The 8,928-nt window shown below is 40.0% G+C and overlaps 1 protein-coding gene across 1 annotated transcript in view; it reads right to left on the reverse strand.

Annotated features, from left to right (window-relative positions):
- AFAP1 (actin filament associated protein 1) overlaps positions 1 to 8,926 on the reverse strand; it is a 271,615-nt gene extending 262,689 nt beyond the window's left edge. The window contains exon 1 of the mRNA XM_069070333.1: positions 8,915 to 8,926. The gene's annotated coding sequence lies outside the window, so the exon portion shown is untranslated. The remainder of the gene's footprint in view (positions 1 to 8,914) is intronic.
- Positions 8,927 to 8,928: the final 2 nt, after the last annotated feature.

Consider the following 8,928-nt stretch of genomic DNA (forward strand, 5'->3'; position numbering starts at 1 on the left):
ATAATAAGACAGTGTCTTATTATCGGGGAAACACGGTAGCTCTTTGAGTGAGAGAAAGTTGGTGTGTACCAGAAATGTCATAAAGATAGAAACGACAAGATTAGATATATCAAAGGGGTGGGGATGGAAAGAAGATGCCCTGGACAGTAATAGGGAAGTTTGGAAAGAGGAGAGGGATCAAGAAGAAAGATAATGAGTTCTGTTTTGAGTATTTTGAGTTTTATATGACTATAGGGTATCCAGGTTTTAAATGTCTAAGAGGAAGTCAGAGATGCATGACTATAGCTCAGATTACTTTATAGATCTAGAAGTCATCTGTATAGAGATCTGTTACAGTGGACAAAGCACCCCTGGGCAAGTCACTGAACCCCATTTGTCTCAGTTTCCTCACCTATAAAATAAACCATGGAAGGAAATTGAAAACCACTCCAGTATCTGCCAAGAAAACCCTAAATGGGGACACAAACAGTCGGACATGACTGAAAAAACTGAACAGCAAAAAACAACAAATCCTAGTTGAACTATGGAAGTGATGAGTTCACCGAATGAGACAGAATAGAGCCATAAAAGAAAGAGAAAGGGATCCAACATGGCGAAGTAACATGAAGAACAATGAGCTCTTCATACACTCATAACTCCTCCAAACTGATTGAGAAAGTGCCCCGGACCAAGTGCCAATCCAGAAATCCAAGAAAAAAGATTCACTCATTTTTCTATCCCAAGATGGCATGGAGAGGTAGACAGGTCTGTGGATTTGGGGAATGGGGTCTAGCCAGCTATAAGGGTTATACACCAGAGCAAAAAAAATGTCCTGGATTGAGCCTAGAGAATCCCAACGTTGTTTAAGATGCTGCTCACTGGCCAACTGGCAGCTCTGTTGCTCACTATCTAACTTCACGTTGTTGATCCAGGACAGACCTGGTGGGTGACATTCCAGGGGAAGGAGTGGTTATGGGACCTAGGTTATGTACTAAGAGAGGAGCAATTTCAGAAGCAAGTAGCACCTGGTAACTTGGACCCCAGGACTGAACTGGCAGGGCAGAGCTTTCCAGATGGCAGATAGTGACTGAGTTTATCAGCTTTCCACTACAATTCTAAATGAGGCAGGCCCACAGGCATATTGTTCAGACCCAAACCCAGATCCAGCGCTTAGACAAGAAAAGTAGAAATAGTACTTTGCCCAAGATCAGACTGCTATGGGAGCACTGAGAGCTTGTAAGTACTCAGCCTAAACTATCCCTGAGTTACTGGAATATTACCATCCTCAATACCCCAAGAAAGTAAGGGTAGGACTAGCCCAGGCACTCCCTCCAAAAATGCATATATCCTAAGCCTAACAGAAAAGTCCAAAGTCAGGAAGATGAGCAATTAAAAAAAAAAAGTCTCACTTATAAAAGCTATTATGGTGACACTTCAATACACAAACTCAGAAAAAAAAAAAAAGAATGACTCCAAAACAACGATAAGTAGTTCTACCATAAGTCATAGAGTGAGAAGTAGGACTAGGATTTGTCTCCTGATCAATCAAATTTTTACCCTGGATGAGGTCATATGGTCATAGTTCTAGAGCTGGAAGGGACCTTAGAGGCCATATCCAGTTCAATACCTAAATTTTACTAATGAGAAAACTCGAGGCCCAAGGAAGTTTAATGAGATGCTCAAGGTCCCATTGATAAGAAATGACAGAGGTAGAATTTGAACTGTCCAGAGATAGTGCTTGAGATTAATACACTTCCTGCCAAATGAAATTCTGGTCATGTTCTCTAAGATGCTGAATGGCTCGTAAATATCTTATTTTTACTGGCTAGATGCTTTCAACTTTCTGCCAATAAAATTCTTCCATTAAGATAATTTTTCCAATCCTGGTAGTTTCAGATTTAACCTGAATTAAATTTCTATCTGTATTTCCTTCCTCCTTATCACCAAGGTCAGATCCAAGTGTTATTTTCTTTTCTTTATATAATACTGCCAAGGTTTCCAATAGGAGATGTGCGAGCACAAGCCAAAAATATTAACATAATACTCAGGTTATGTTGGGGACATGGAAGAAAGAGGGAAAATATCAAATTGAACAAAATTTGCATGCTGTGGTTATTTTTTCCAATTCCCCTGGCCACATTTTTAGAGAGTTCAGCTATTTCCCAAAGGGGTGTAGATGACAAGAGTATTTCCTCTAAGAATAATGTGAAATTAGTTTTAATATATGAGTTAGGGAACAGTCATTAATAATTTGTATGGAAGCACACATCTGAAATATAGAATACTTGGGATCATAGAATTCTAAAGCTTAAAAGGAAGTTAGAACACAGAATATAGCTAGCACTGGAAAGGATTTAAAACAGGGTATTAGCAGAGCTGTTAACTACGGCTTTGTCCTGGTTACCTGGGATAGTCAAGCAACTGAGCTTAGTACCCACTGAGCAGAAGAATTAGATTAAAAAGTATAGTAAATTACCAAATGGCATGCTTCGTCACCTATCCCCACCAGCCACACACATTAGGAGAGGTCCTTCCTGCCAGACCTTGTCTACTCCTTCCATTGGTGGTATATAGCCCAGACATAGCCTTAGACTCTAACTGTAGGATCTGGTACACTGAGAGAAGAACTCTTTTTTACTTCCCTTTCACCAGGTAGTGTCCCAGAGTCTCTTCTCCCAAGAGACCTTGTGTACCAAGATCAAAGGTGTGTCCCTGAGATGCTGTTTGTGTTCAACTAAGCTTTTAGGTTGATTTGAGAGTACCTATTGGCTAGTGTGCCAGTGCTAGTAGGAAGAGGAATGTCCCTTGGGTTAATATGACTCTAAGGCATGCTTGATCTCCTAGCAGAGGTGACAGCAGCATTTCCTCCCCTAGTTCTTTTAAGTAACTTCATGTATTGCTGGTGAGAAACTGCACCTTCTAGGCACCCAGGTTATAGCTTTAGTCCAATGGGCCAGTCTCTAACACTCTTTTTGATTCCCTAGATTGTGTTGTTGTGACAGAGAGCCAACTTTGGAGTTGGGAAGACCTGAATTCAAGTGCCATCTCTGGCACATTTTAGTTGTGTGATCCTGAATAAGTTGCCATCTCTCTAAGATTATAAATTGAAGAAAAGGTGCCAATCTGTAGTAGTAAAAGAAATTTCCTTATGAAGTATTCCTTACATCAATGAAAACAAAGGACTAGACAAAAAATGAAGCCAAACAAAGCAAGATCCCAAAATACAGTAATATTTAGCAGCGTCAGTGAAAAGTTGGATTTCTAGAAGGATGGTGGAAATGGTTCAGGAGCAAGAAATGCGAAGCCCAAAACCTGTAGAATACACAGAAACCTTGTACCTATACTGTTAATGTTTTCAGTAATAAGACAAATTCAGAATATAGATTTGTTTGTAAAGTCTCACAGAGAAGAGTGGTGAAAGATCAAGAGAAGTATTGCCTGATAAAACAGTGAGAAAGAAACGTAGAGAAGACCCAACTAAGTAAACATGTTGAGAGCATTTGACAACAAAGCTGGATGGAAGGTAACAAACAAATGAACAATGGAAATGATCTATTGACATTTCTATCCCATGGCTTTAAAGAAACCTGAAAAGATTATATGAGCTCAAACAGAATGAAATGAGCAGAACCAAGAGAATACTTCATTCATTAATATATTGTAACAATTTTGGTTAGACAAACAACTTTGAAAGACTTGGGAGGTCTGAGCAACATAATGACCAACGACATTTCCAGAAGATTCAAAAACATGCTGCCCACATCCTGACGGAGAGACAATGAACTCATTGTGAAGATTGGGGTCTTTTTTTTTCTTGGACATGGCTAATGCAGGTATTTGTTTTGTTTGACTATATATGTTTGTAACAAATTTTGTCTTCCTTCATTTCTTAGTGCAGGGAGGGAGAAAATTCAGAGTTGAAAATTTTAAAATAGAGAATTTCTATCACAGACTCTTCTCTCCATCAATGGCAGCAGAGCCACCATAGTTGATCTCTAATATCACAATCTTTGCTGAGTACACAAGCAAGTACATTAGAAATGGCATTAAAGAAAAAAGGCAAAGAGACCAACTGTACACAGAAGGGATCCATGCTGAGGGAGACAAAATTTGGAGGGAGTGATTTATTTTTAAGACGAAAGTGAGGATACCAAACATTTAGGACAAAATAGACTGTATTAACAACAAAAAAAGGCATTAACCATGGAATGTTTTTCTCTATTTTCACACCTCTACAAAACCTTTTTTTTGGTAATTTTTTGAGAAGGGAAGGAAGACAGACATGAGGTTTCACTAAATTAGGCAACTTTAGGTTGGAGAGTTCCCCCCTACCACTTCAGATCAGAAATGCATAGCCTTAATTGCCTGGGGCACTGGGATGTTAGGTGACCGGCCCAGGGTCACATGGTATGTATTTTATTAGAGATCAAATGGAACTAAGGTCTTCTTGATTCAGAGGCTGGTCCTCTAGATACACTGTCTCTCTGTGAAATATTTATGACAATGTGACACTGCCTTCCTTTACACATATACCTTCCAAAGGTTTTTCTCTCCCTTAGAATTGGTCCCAAAGGGACCAATGTCCACGTGTCTTCTTTCTCGAAGCAGGAATGAAGAAGAATGTCTCTCAAGCAGACACATCAACTCATCAGTCTTTCTCTGCTCCAATGAGGAGAGACTTGTGCAAATACTCCAGGCTTGAACCCTGGGTTACAAAGGTGATCTACTCATGCATCAAATACTTCCTTGGGGCAGCTCTCAAACCATATTTTATAGCAGCCCACATCATCACAGTCACATAACTGAATTAAAGATGCAGAGAAGACAAGATTTCACTACTGTTATTGTTAGTGTAGCATTTGATTTGAGTGAGCAAAATAGTGCCTTAAAATGCCTTTTTACACCAAAAAAAAAGTTGTCTCCAGTCCATAGGTCAAAATCACCCAAGATTCTTCAAAAGATGAAATAGCAATAATTTTCTCAGCCATCTTCTGATATTTAATATCAAGCAATTCATAAAACAGGGAGACATATGCTTGCTAAATGTTTCTCTTTTTTGTAACTACTGAAGAAGATGCCTAGCAAAGAGTCTAAATTGAGAGAGGGATTTCCTACAGATTGTGATGTCCTCCAGATGCTTGAATGCATCTGTGCTGAATGCATCAAGCATCAGAACTTTGTGAAATCTCCAAAATGAGAGCCACAATTACTCAATAGATTTCAGCCCAACTATTAATGAAGAAAACACCAGGTAGATGAAAGAATGCCTGTGGACCAGATTATAACGTTGTAATAGTAATTGAATTTAAAGATCCCCCTGTATTGGCTTGGTTTTTGGTTTGATTGTGTTAAAACCCCTAGCTTGTGAATCCCACTTGTGGGATGGACTTGTTGACGTGAAAAGAGAGGGCTGAACTGGGAGGAGCTGGTGATGTAAATTTAGAGAGACACAAGAAAAGAAAGAGGCAGAAGAACTTTTTGGAAGCAGCACCTTGGAGGCAGAGAGAGACTGAGAGGATTGCTGAAGGCCACTTTGAATTGCCCAGGACTTTTGAGAGCTCCCACCCAGAGCTGCCAAGGACTGAGGAGACATGGCTGTTATGCTGGTACTTTGTCTGTCTGTTTTGATGTTGTTTTGCCAGATTTGTCCACTGGTGAAAGACAGTCCTGTTGTGCAGAGGTCTGGGAACCTTGCTGTTGGTTCAGAGCTCCTGAGACTGTTCTGCAGACAGAGAGTGAATTCTGTCCACTGGTGAAGGACAGTGCTTTTGTTGCAGAGGTCCTGGAACCTTTCTGTTGGTTCAGAAGCCCTGAAGAAGGATTTTCTTGTTGTATGTTTACAGAAATCCTGGAAGAGGGTTTTGCTAATGTTTTCAGGGATCCTAGGACTGTTCTGCAGACAGAGAATGAATTAATGAAGGGACTGGCAATGTATCTTGTGGCCTTGCTAAGCTTTGTCTCCCCAGGAACAAAGATTGCTGAGAACTTGCCTCATGTCAAGATAAAGAAAAGACCTCCATTTGGGTATTAAATGCTGTGCTTAAGCTTTTTGTAACTCTGGGGGTAGAATCAATTGTAATCCAGGGGTGGGGAACTTTTGACCTTTTTTTGTGCTCTGTGATTAAACAAATGAATGTACTTTACTTATGATTGGAAACTAATCTCCATTTGAGAAGAGGGGCTTTGTGGTGGACTAAATGAATGTACAGCCTAGGGGTGGAGTAGTATTTAGAAGAGGGACTTTGTGATTGATTAAATGAATGTAATGCCCAGGGGTGGGGTAGTGCTTGGAGATTATTGAATCACACTTGGTAAATGCTGTATTTTGAATTATGCTATATTTTGATTCTGTCTGTTCTTAATTTGTCACTGAATAAAATGGAGAGCACCTATGCTGGTATTTTGAACCTTGGGAAGTTGCCTTTGCTTGGCATTACAAACATGAAATTTCATGGATAAACAATAGAGAGTTGGTTCATCAGTACATATAGTTCTGGGAGTATCCCTACAGTTGGAGAATATGTGGGCCCAGAACTCAATAGGAGAAGGAGGTCAGGCTGGGAAATTGTATAATGCCCTCAGTCTTCTCCGTGAAACAAGGGGGCTCATCATTTTAACAACACTATGCTTCTGGTGATTCTGTAAGGCTATGAAGCAGGCATGTATTTCATAGTCTGAAAAATTTAAGTTAGAGAGCATTAAAAGGCCACAGACTTGGTATCTTTAGTTTCCTCAGTTGTACAATGAGAAGTTTGACAACCTTTACTTTTCCTTACAGCTGTAACATTTATATTCTGGTCTTTCTGGCTCTAATAGACTTTGTTCTGTATTCTTTAGTGGGAATTTAAAATTGTTTAAAAAGCCCACACCGTGTCCCCAGTCATTCTATCCCATCACATAGAAATCTTACTATAAGAGTTTCCTTTCTTCTGGAACAGGAAGGTAGAAGTCACATGGAAGCAAGTTTTGACTTAGTAATAAGTAATCATTTCTGAACTATTTGAGCTATCTAGAAATGGGATAAAGTCTGCCATGCCAGTAATGAGATTCTCCTTACAGAAAATTTGCAATCAGAGCCTGGACACTGTCCATGGGGTAGGAGGTAAGATTGGATTAGCCTTCCAAGGCTAAGATCCTAAGATTCTGTTAGTAATTATCCCTGGTTAAATGCAATTTCCCCTGAGGAGAACTATGACTGTAAGCCATTACAAATCATCATGATCTTTGTGAACTAGTTTATTATTTCTTGATTTCTAACCCTTGGCTAAGGACAGGTGCCTGTGAAAATGAGACACAGAAGAAGTTATTTTGATTGGGACCAGAGGTCCAGAGCATGAAGGACCCCTTCATCAGTATGGTAGGGAAAAATAAACAAGGAAGGAAGGGAGGAAGGAAGGAAGGAAGGAAGGAAGGAAGGAAGGAAGGAAGGAAGGAAGGAAAGAAAGAAAGAAAGAAAGAAAGAAAGAAAGAAAGAAAGAAAGAAAGAAAGAAAGAAAGAAAGAAAGAAAGAAAGAAAGAAAGAAGGAAAGAAGGAAGGAAGGAAGGAAGGAGAATTTATTAAGCACCTAATATGTTCCAGGCATGATGCTAAGCTCTTTACAAATATTATCTCATTTGAATCCCAACCCTAGGAGGCAAATGCATTGTTATCCCTCATTTTACAATTGAGGAAACTGAGAAAGATTGAGATTAAGTGACATGCACAGAGTCATGGCTAGTAAGCATCTGAGAACAAATTTGAAGTCAGGTGTTCCTTACTCCAGACCTACCATTCTCTTCACTGACCCACCTAACTGCTTATGAAAGCACAGATCTACATGTGTTGGGGTCCATAGTCTTGCAACTATACCACAGCAAGGAGGTAGCTTGGCTAGCCTCCCACCACCACCACCATAAAGAGAGGCTGACCCATTGGGTGAGACAAATTGCCTGTCACCAAGACTTCATGTTTTCCCTTCCCTATGTCCCCAGTTCTTTTTATTTTTCTTTAAAAAACATTTATTATTAATTTTTTAGGTAATCATGTCAGTTTCCAAGGCCACCTCTCCTCCTGCCCCATATAACCCTTCATTCTTCAAAGAAAAAGTACACTAAAACAAAACAAGTCAACATGTTGATCATGTCTAACAATTGATGTAGCATTCTGCACAGATTGTTCACCATTTCATTGCTGAGAGGAAGGAGGCACCTTCGCCCTCAGGCCTCTGAACTTAAAACTCATTCCTGAACTGCTCCTAGTACTGATTTTGCAATCTTCAGGCGCAGGATTTTTCTGGTTCTGAACACTTTCCTCTATCAGTGCATATAAGACTGATCAAATTCAACTAATTTCATTAGATTCATTCTTTCTTAGGGTGCAATAATAGATTATGTTCATATATTGTTTTGTTTTGGTTTTAGCTGTTTCCCAATTGATGGATACCCACCTGGCTTCCAATTCATTTATTCAAAAGTGAGCTTCCACTTGTTTTGTTCATATGGGGCCTGCCTTTCTGTCTCTGATCTCCATGGGGTGTGTCTTTAGTAGGTGATAGTGCGGAAAGGGCTGAACTTGGAGTCAGGATATAATGCCAATGCAATATTCACAGGACCCACAGTGGCTATGACTATGCTAGTGTAGTTGTGAATCACAAAATGTAAAAGACTCTCCACATGGAAGGCAGAACCAAAACATTTATTCAAACACCAGAAAGTCAAATCCATCATAGCAACCAAGAAGTTGGTATACATTACCAATTCAGTAAATACCAACATTCCTAACTCTTCCCTTCATCAGGCCTTCAAAACAAAACAGGCCCCCCCTTAAGCAAAAATGGCCCTCTCTCACTCACACTAGCTGCTCTGCCTCCATGCTGTTTGCTCCCAGTTGTTCTGGATCTCTCCTCTGCTCCTTCCTGTTCCACCCTCTCAGCAAGCTCCTCTCCCCTTCCCCCTCCCCCATGTACTCCA

This window comes from Petaurus breviceps, unplaced genomic scaffold (assembly GCF_028583685.1).
Source record: "Petaurus breviceps papuanus isolate PSGF00001 unplaced genomic scaffold, PetGlider_PUasm1.0 140, whole genome shotgun sequence".
NCBI lineage: Eukaryota > Metazoa > Chordata > Mammalia > Diprotodontia > Petauridae > Petaurus > Petaurus breviceps.